A 9,973-nucleotide genomic window follows, 5' to 3' on the forward strand; every position below is an offset into this window, starting at 1 on the left:
AGTAGAAAACATAATGTAGTATACTCATACAATGGAATAACATTCAGTTATCAAAAGGAATGAAGTACTGATACATGCTACAACACTGACGAACCTTGACAAAATTATGCTAAGTGAAAGACGCCAGGCACAAAATGCCACATATTATATGATTCCATTAACACAAAACATCCAGAATAGGCAAACACACACAGACAGAAAGTAGATTGGGAAGGGGATCTGGGAAGTGATTGCTAATGGATACAGAGTTTCTTTTGGGGGTGACGAAAGTGTTCCAGAATTAGATAGTTGTGATGGTTGCACCATCTTGTGAAAACACTAGAAACCACTGAATTGTACACTTTAAAAGGGTGAGTTGTATGGTATGTCAATCGTATGGCAATAAGAAATTATATGAGAAGAAAACGAATATAAGAGAATACCCACATATATTTTCATTTGTGTAACAGAAATAAAGGAAGGGACAAACCAGAAACTAAATAGACTGTGTACCCAGAGGGCATGGGCAAGAGGTAGAAACAAAGATGGGGGGATGAAAATGAGATAGTAAAAACAAGGAGAGAGTGACATTTTTCAGTACAACTTTTTTCTTTTCTTTTTTTTGAGACAAAGTTTCGCCCTTGTTGCCCAGACTGGAGTGCAATGGCGAGATTTTGGCTCACCGCAACCTCTGCCTCCCAGGTTCAAGCGATTCTCCTGCCTCAGCCTCTCGGGTAGCTGGGATTACAGGCAAGCGCCACTACGCCCGGCTAATTTTGTATTTTTCGTAGAGATGGGGTTTCTCCATGTTGGCCAAGCTGGTCTCGAACTACCAATCTCAGGCGATCTGCCCGCCTCGGCCTCCCAAAGTGCTGGGATTACAGGCATGAGCCACTGCACCCAGCCCAGCACACCTTTTTATATAGTAGTGTTTAGTAGTAGCAGTGTTTAGTAACTGTAATGTTTCATATGCCAAAAAGTAATAATAATTAAAATCATCTAGGGTTGGAGGGAACCCAAAATGGAATAGTAACAATAACAAATGAACCTAATGCATTAGGGATGAATAAGATTAACTAAACTAAAGGGAGTGAGAAAGAAAATAACTAATCTAAGTAACTTTGGAAAACTATTTTGACTAGATACTATGAGGCTAAAGACAAAAATAACTACATACAAATACTCTAGTAAATACGTTTTTCACTAGGGTACAGGTTAGCAATCTGTAACCACTTCATGTGTATTCTAGAAGTCAACAAATTAGTGAGTCTACTCTACATCATGAACGCCAGTTTTCTGACAGAGACAGAAGTTACAAATAAGGAATGGGAGAAGGTTAGGATGAACTTTGTGGTGTTGGATTAGAATAGGTGTCAATATGAACCCACGGTTTTAAACATATATAGAAATAAAGGCAGGGTACTGTGGCTCACGCATGGAATCCCAACACTCTGAGAGGCCAAGGCGGGAGGATCACTTGAGGTCAGGAGCTCAAGGCCAGCATAGGCAAAATAGCAGGACCTCGTCTCCACTAAAAATTTTTTTTTTAACTCAGCGGGGCATGGTGGGTGCATGTCTGTAGTCCCAGCTACTTGGGAGACTGAGGTGGAAGGATGGCTTAAGACCAGGAGTTCAAGGCTGCAGTAAGCTATGATCACGCCACAGCACTCCAGCCTGGGTGACAGAGCGAGGCCCTGTCTCAAAAAGAAAGAAATATCAGTATGTGTGTATGTGCGCGCACATATATGTTTATACATATATACATAAAATATGTGTATGCACATATTATATATATACAAAAAAATATATAATATACTGATATATTTCCTAGTTCTGTCAATTGAAGTCCTAAGAGCAATAAAACTCCACTAAACATAATGAGTATACAGATTTTGATTTTAAATACTATTCTCCAATAAAAGGAACCAGAAGTCCTTGGAGAAGTAGACTACAGGACTGGTGCAACGAAAAATAAAAAGAACAGCCTGTGGCCCCAGAATATAAGGAAGTGCTTGAAAAAGGGTAGAGGCCAACCTGAAAGAATTTCCAGTGGCCAAAGCTGGAACAATTCGAACAACAAAATAAATAATGATAGTATTGGATTATAACCCATAGAAAATAAAGATCCATAAGAAGACACTAATATAAACAAATAATTGAATAAATAAGTGAGAGAAAGGTGACATCTCTCCCTTACAGAAGAATTCCAATTAATAAATGCAGAAGGAATGAGGGAAATACAAAATCATAATTAGCCAAACACCACAGTAACAACTGTTGCTGACAAGATCTACCAATGGATGTTAAAAATCAATGGCAGAAAGTTTGAGGAGAAACTGTATATCCACAGTCTCAAAGTATCTCCCCCAAGATATGTATGAACAATAAAGGGAAGAATAGTAACTTTACCATGAAGAATACCGCTAAGGGTTCAAAGTTAAAATATCACTAGCAAAAATACATGTCAACACCATGTACCCCCTAATACGATGCATTGAGAAGGATACAACATCACTTCTGTAGTTTTCTTGCAAAACATGCTTAGCCTCAATCAAATCATGAGAAAAAACATTAGACAAACCCAAAATGAAAGAAGTTCTACAAAATAACAGTACTCATCAAAAATGTGAAGGTCATGAAAAACAAAAACTGAGGAACTGTCAGAGATTGGAGAAGATGAAGAAGACATAACAACTGAATGCAACGTGGGAACCTAGATTAGATCCTAGAACAACAACAACAAAAAAGGCATTAATGGGAAAAACCAGTGAAATTAAGTAAAATCTACAGTCTAGTTAATAGAATTACACCAATGCCAACTTCCTGGTTTTGATCATTGTACTATGGTTACATGTAAGTTGTTAACATTAGGGGGTGCTTGGTGAAGAGTATGTAAGAACTCTGTACTATTTCTGCAACTTTTCTGTACGTCTAACATTATTTCTAAATAAACCATTAAAAATAAATAAAATCCATTAACCAGTCATCTGATACAACTGTCACATCTTCTTGCTCAAGGATCTCATCTGAAATTTAAGTCCCATTAATTTAGAGAGCCCAGTAGGAGACATCAGAACAAACTAAAATCATAAAAATCGGATCTGGCATCTAGTAAGTAAATAACTACTTTATGCTCTTTTTCACTTTTTGTAGTTAAAGAAAATGCTAACAGATGTGACTTTACTGGCTTTGCAAATTTCTCTGTAAATGATTTGACCAACTTTTTATGTTTTCAACATCATGATAATCTGCAATGTGTGCTCATAACAATGTATTTTATGCGTTATGTTAAGCCGAAGTTGTGTAGAGCTTTGTTGTTGATTTTTTTGTTTTTTTGTTTGGTTGGTGGGTTTTTTTTTTTTTTTTTTTTTTTTGAGATAGAGTCTCACTCTGTCTCCCAGGCTGGAGTACTGTGGTGCAATCACAGCTCACAGCAGCCTCAACCTCCCAGCCTCAAGTGATCTTCCCGTCTCAGCCTCCCTAATAGCGGGAACTGCAGGTATGCACCACCATGCCCAGCAAATCTTTGTATTTACCATAGAGACAGGGTTTCACCGTGTTGTCCAGACTGATCTTGATCTCCTGGGCTCAAGCCATCCTCCCACCTCGGCCTCCCAAAGTGCTGGGATTACAGGTGTGAGCTACTCTGCCTGGCCAAAAGTTCTATTTACAGTTTTAAAAATACCTTCAATAGATTATAGTATATTGTTATTATACAGTTATCCAACTATAACATTCAAGTTTTGTTTCACAAGTTTCTTTTCTTTTTTTTTTTTTTTTTTTTTGAGACGGAGTCTCGCTCAGTCGCCCAGGCTGGGGTGCAGTGGCGGGATCTCAGCTCACTGCAAGCTCCGCCTCCCGGGTTCACGCCGTTCTCCTGCCTCAGCCTCCCGTGTAGCTGGGACTACAGGCGCCCGCCACCGTGCCCGGCTAAGTTTTGTATTTTTAGTAGAGACGGGGTTTCACCGTGTTAGTCAGGATGGTCTCGATCTCCTGACCTCGTGATCCGCCCATCTCGGCCTCCCAAAGTGCTGGGATTACAGGCGTGAGCCACCGCGCCCGGCCCACAAGTTTCTTTTCATCCTAACACAAACGTTTCACTCTCCAAGCCACAATGTCATCATTACCATCATTTTAAAATCTGAAAATCTGAATTTTAAAAGATCAGCTCCTTCAATACAATTCAGCCCTTTTTTCTTTTTCTATTTCAAATATTAGGGAGTATTTAGCATGACTTTTTTGGGGGAAAAATGCTTGGGACATTGGAATTGTATTACTATTTATTATTTGCACCCTCTACTAACCAATCCAGTCCAATCAACAACATATCCTCCAAAATTCCTTTAAATTAAGTGAGATTTTCAAGAGATGTTTATATTAATAAGCAGATTAAGTGACGCATTTACATTTGCTTTCTCTTCCATGCACCATCAGGGTGCCTGCATTGGAAATGGAATACATGACCAGCAAATGAATGGATGTGTCACATGTAAACAGCATGACTGGAAATTTAAGAAGCAAAATGATAAGAACCTTCGGGAAAGCAAAATTCATAAAAGTTTAGAATTACAAGAGGCCTTAATAGGCCATTTAATCCATTCCAATAACAACAACCCGAGATGACAATCTATCCTATTTTTAAAAGGCTCCAGATTTCCAACCTCCCTAGATATCTCATTCTGCCATACACTCTTGTCATGTGATTTGGGGGAAATATTATGACTGTTCTTTGCCCTACCTAATGCTACCTTTTCTCAAATAATATAGCAATACATCTTAACTCACTTCCAAGATATATAAATGTGTATAGGTGCATAATACATATGTATATGTGTCCGTGTATGTGTATATATATGTATATGTACATTAATGCATAAGACAGGCACCTAGGACACTCAATTTTGCTTGTATAAACACAGGCTTTGGAAACACATATATTAAAGGGACATACTCATCCCACATTAATCACAACAGGCACTATGAAACAAACAATGTCACAGAACAATTTTGGTCTAAAAATATCCAGTAGAAATCAATTTCATAAAACCTTGAGGTAAATAGGTTTCTTCCCACTATGAATAATCATAGTTTCTTCGCCTTCTACAAATACTGCCCCATTTTGAGCAACCACCACTAGCAGCATTGTAAAAATATAATACATACATATGTACTAGATCCAAATAAACAATGTTTTAACGTTTGGTTTTTCAAACCACTTAGCTAACAATCATTTTGGAAAAGGGCCCAATGAAAAAGATAGTGATGGCAGAGTTCAGCCAGTGATAATGAACAACTAGCCAGTTTTAATCAAGCAGGCCAGAGAACTGATTCAAATAAAACAAATCATTTTGGGATCTTATATAGAATGAGGAAGTCCCAAGCAAGGATTTAAAAAAAAAAAAAAAAATGTGTCTGTTAGGAAATACACCAAAATGTTAACCATGAAATGCCACCTCTGGAGATGTAATCACAAACATGGGTTAGTTTGTTCAGATTTGTTATTCCTATCATTTGATTATCTCTATATTCTAAGTATTATAGACATTTCTTAAACTAAAACAAATCTGTCCCTGTGTTTCACAGCTCTCTAAGATAACATGTCTTTTACATAACCTCCTGGGAAAGGTGGTACAAGCTCCTGTTTTCCTCGTGTCTCCCAGTAACCTGCCTCCCATCACAGAACAGACTTCACCATGTTCCCCGGGGTAGCTCCTGTCATCACCATCATCATCCTCATCTCACGCTGAAGACTAAACAATGCGCCCCGCCTCGCCTCGCCTCCCGGTTGCAAAGGCTTTATAATTTGTTGTTTTATCGGGGCGGGAGATTTGGAGATAGGTTTAGCAGATGATGAGTTGCCCCCACCCAAAGGCAGAAGAGAGGAGGAAGACACGTCGTCCCAGCCTCCACCCCGCTAAAGGCGGCCGGCGCCTGGGGACACCGGGGTCGCGGCTCTCCCCGCACTCTGAGAGGGAGTCGGCCGCCGCCCTCGGACCGAGCCCCAGCCGAAGCAGGGGAGCTGGTCAGCGGAGAAAGGAATGAGGCAGAAAGAGACGCGACCACCGTGGGGCCAAGGCACAGACACTGTAAGCTTCTGGAGGGGCGGGTCCCTCGGCCCTCTCCTCGGGCGCCTCGGCTTCTACGCTGCTCGGAGGCGCCCGGGCGGCAGGAGGCCTCTAGAGCCGGGGACCCGGGAGGGCCGCGCCGCGCCGAGAGGGCTCCCCCAGCTCGCTTGCCGTCCACCCGGGACCCCAGCAGCACCGCTCGGCGGCAGTCCCGAAACGGTCCCGGCCGGCCCTGCGCGGCTGGCAAAGTACACACACACACACAGGACCAGGAGGACAGAAGATGATGCGTTACCGTATGCGGCTCTGGAGCTGGCGGGGTGGGGCGCGGCTCCGGCGACCCGAGCCCGGCTCGGCAGAAGCTGCGGCGGTCGCGTCCTTTATTTTTGCTGCAGCAGCAGCGACTTGTCAAAGGGAAAGACGTAAGAGGCGGCAGCAGCAGCGGCGGCAGGCGAGTCTCGCGAGATTTGAGCGGAACTCTCGCGCAACCGGGAGCCCTCGCCCCGCCCAGCAGGCCCAGAGCGGGAGGTGAAAGGGGAGCGAAGAGGAACGCTGCTCAGGTGGAGCTGGGGGTTGAGCGAAAAGGGGGGAGGGGATTTGGGCGCGAGGGGAGCCAAGCTAGGTGCTGGGGGCACTTTGCCACCGCGCGGCCCTCACCTTTCAGCCCTCGCGGAATCCGGGCAGCCCCGACTGCCTGCGGGGACCTGACTCCGCAGATGAAGCACAATTGGGGGCGTTTCACAAAGGATGGTGAGGAGTGGGGGGCCATGCGGTGCGCCCCGTTTTCCTGGTGGTGGGCAGGGAAGACTCCGTTGCCCGGCGCGGCTCGGGGACACGTGGTACGGCCGGCGGCAGGGCCAGGGCCACACCCCTTTATCTCCGCCGCGCACCCGGCGCCCCACGCTCTTTATCTCCCATCGCAGCGGAGGGCCGGCCAAGTTCAATCACATAAAAGCGTTTCACTTGACCTACTCTTCCACTTTGTTCGTGTCTTTGCGCCTTACGGGACTGCCAGAACCCTGCAGATGCCAGGGCCTGGCTCCCAGGTTTTCTTTTCTGTTTGGGAACACTGAGTAAAGTGTCCTTTGGGTGACTTACATCCTTGATCATGACCTCGACCTCCACAGTGAAACCCCATGAGGGGAAGGACACGGACTGGCTGAGTCCTCACCGTATCCCCAGTGCCTAACATAGGTCCAACTGGACATTAAATTGTTGAATGAATACCCCATCTCCAACTTCCTCTTTCTACCTGGTTTTGCTCCTGGACTTCCGCCTTTCCAGCCACCTTCATGGTGTCTTTCCTTCCAAATATTCTAACGAGCACCAATTATGTGTAACTGACCGATGACATGGGGACAAAAAATAGAGTTGGCCTCTGCGTTCCAGAAGTTTGCCATCTAATTGGAGGCGTGCAAGAAGCACACAAACATACGAGCCATGAATGTGTCACTAATGTAAGAAATTAAGGTATAGACAGACGAGGGAGTGCTTGCCCATGGTTAAATTAGATATATGTTTGTGTGTCACATGAGGCAGTTTAGTCCAAGAGTTAGGAGCCATGTGCTTCACTGTCAGACACTGGTGGGAATTATTCTGGAATCCCACTTATCCCAGGTGTGTGACCTTGGGCAAGTTGCTTGAGCTCTCTGAACCTCAGTTCCTTATGTGTCAATTTTTTATACCAGTTCTTATTATCACAAGGTTCCTCTGAGGAGTGAAATATATGTAAAGCTCACATACGGCACATATGAAGTACTCATTAAATGGTGGGTCTTACGTGTGTAGCTTTTAAGTTTCTATGTATAAAATGTGTATCTATTTCTGGTAAACGATGTAAGGGAGTAGCTACATGAGGAGTGATGTCATTGTTGCTAGTGCTTTATGATCTCGGTATTGTGTGTGAAGCTCACTCAAAAGCAACAAGCTGGCCGGATGCGGTGGCTCAGGATTGTAATCTCAGCACTTTGGGAGGCTGAGGCGGGCGGATCACGAGGTCAGGATATCGAGACCATCCTGTCTAACACGGTGAAACCCCGCCTCTACTAAAAATACAAAAATTAGCCAGGCATGGTGACACACGCCTGTAGTCCCAGGTACTTGGGAGGCTGAGGCAGGAGAATGGCGTGAACCCGGAGGCGGAGCTTGCAGTGAGCCGAGATCAAGCCACTGCACTCCTTGTCCACCTTTTAACTCATTGATATACTGATCTATGCCACTCACAAATATCATGACATTCTGTTTTTCTTGAATTTGTAAAACTGTACTGGTTTTGCCCATTCTTTTTTTTTTTTTTTTTTTTTTTTTTTTTTTGAGACGGAGTTTTGCTCTTGTTGGCCAGGCTGGAGTGTAATGGCACATCTTGGCTCACTGCAACCTCCACCTCCCAGATTTAAGCGATTCTCCTGCCTCAGCCTCCCAAGTAGCTGGGATTACAGGCGTGTGTCACCATGCCCGGCTAATTTTTGTATTTTTAGTAGAGGCGGGGTTTCACCATGTTGGCCAGGCTGGTCTCGAACTCCTGACCTCGTGACCCTCCTGCCTCGGCCTCCCAAAGTGCTGGGATTACAGGCGTGAGCCACTGTGCCAGGCCTGGTTTTGCCCATTCTATTTCAAGAAAAGGACTGCTTACTTTATAAGACCAATCAAGAGACTCCCTGTTTTACCCTCTCCTTAGCTTCCACCCTCAGAGCTGTGTGTAAAAGAGAATTGAATACAATTGTGTTCAGTTGCATACAATTAGCAAATACTATTAGTGTCAGCAAGTGAGCCCTAACTACTAGCCACCATCACCTTGACCACACCACTTTTTCCCAAAAAACTGTTTCTTTCTTTTTTCTTTTTGAGGCGGAGTCTCACTCTGCTGCTCAGGCTGGAGTGCAGTGGCATGATCTTGGCTCACTGCAACCTCTGTCTCCTGGGTTCAAGCGATCCTCCTGCCTCAGTCTTCCAAGTAGCTGGGATTACAGGTGTGCTCCACCACGCCCGGCTAATTTTTTTGTATTTTTAGTAGAGACAGTGTTTCACCATGTTGCCCAGGCTGCTCTTGAACTCCTGACCTCAAATGATCTACCTGCCTCCGCCTCCCAAAGTGCTGGGATTACAGGCATGAGCCACCACACTGTGCCAAAACACTGTTTCATACTCAAATCAGCATATCCTAGAACCTTGTCAGCATTATTCTCCCAACTCCACCAGTTCGTTTTATTCAGATTTCCCTAAAGAAAAATGTTGGAGATGGGAGGAGTGGATAGAGGGATTCAGAGCCACAGCCAAGTCCTCAGCATCACAAGCCCTTGGTCTGATAGCCCTCTGAGCAGCACACCTTGGCCATACCAGTCAGCCACATCTTCCTCCCCTCACACATGTCACCCCCACTTCATGCCTCATATTTCACAGTACCACACCACAGCTGGGAGGTCCCAGGCAAAGGAACTGGAGAATCAACAGTAGAATACATGGTTTTCATCTTTCATCTGCATATGGGAAATGTGCAGCTCCTAGAGGACTTAGTTGGAAGTGAAGAAATCCAGCAGAGCAGTAAAGTGTGGAGGCAGAGCAGCAGGGGTAAACGTACACTGGGAGTAAGTTTGTGTTGCCCTTGGCACTTGGCTCAGGAAACAAATCACTCTGAAAACAGAAAAGAACTCCAGAGCAGGAATCCATGGACATGAGTTCTGGTAGCTCCAGAAATTGCAGCCTAGTTGCCCTCTCATTACACAGTCTTTCTGAGCCTAGTCTCACATCTGTAAACGGGTGATAATAAAACCCACTGCCTGCCAGAGAGTATCATGGGAGTCAAATAACATAGGAAAGTACCTTGTAACCATATTTGTAGCACTATTTAACTGTGAGGTATGATTATTCATTGATTCATTCATTTAACAGATCTTTGTGGAATGCATATCATAAGTCAGGCATTGTGCAAG

General features: G+C 44.3%; 1 protein-coding gene across 14 annotated transcripts in view; it reads right to left on the reverse strand.

Moving 5' to 3' along the window:
* The window catches only part of HERC1 (HECT and RLD domain containing E3 ubiquitin protein ligase family member 1), a 224,297-nt gene extending 217,430 nt beyond the window's left edge, over window positions 1–6,867 (reverse strand). For 12 of the 14 annotated variants that reach the window (XR_012415025.1, XM_073995972.1, XM_073995970.1 and 9 more), the window contains exon 1: window positions 6,340–6,504. The gene's annotated coding sequence lies outside the window, so the exon portion shown is untranslated. Of the gene's footprint in view, window positions 1–6,339; window positions 6,505–6,701 lie in introns of those variants that run through there. The other 2 variants (XM_073995967.1, XM_065548019.1) reach the window with 1 other exon arrangement.
* Between the last annotated feature and the right edge of the window lie 3,106 nt (window positions 6,868–9,973).

This window comes from Macaca fascicularis, chromosome 7 (genome assembly GCF_037993035.2).
Source record: "Macaca fascicularis isolate 582-1 chromosome 7, T2T-MFA8v1.1".
Classification (NCBI taxonomy): domain Eukaryota; kingdom Metazoa; phylum Chordata; class Mammalia; order Primates; family Cercopithecidae; genus Macaca; species Macaca fascicularis.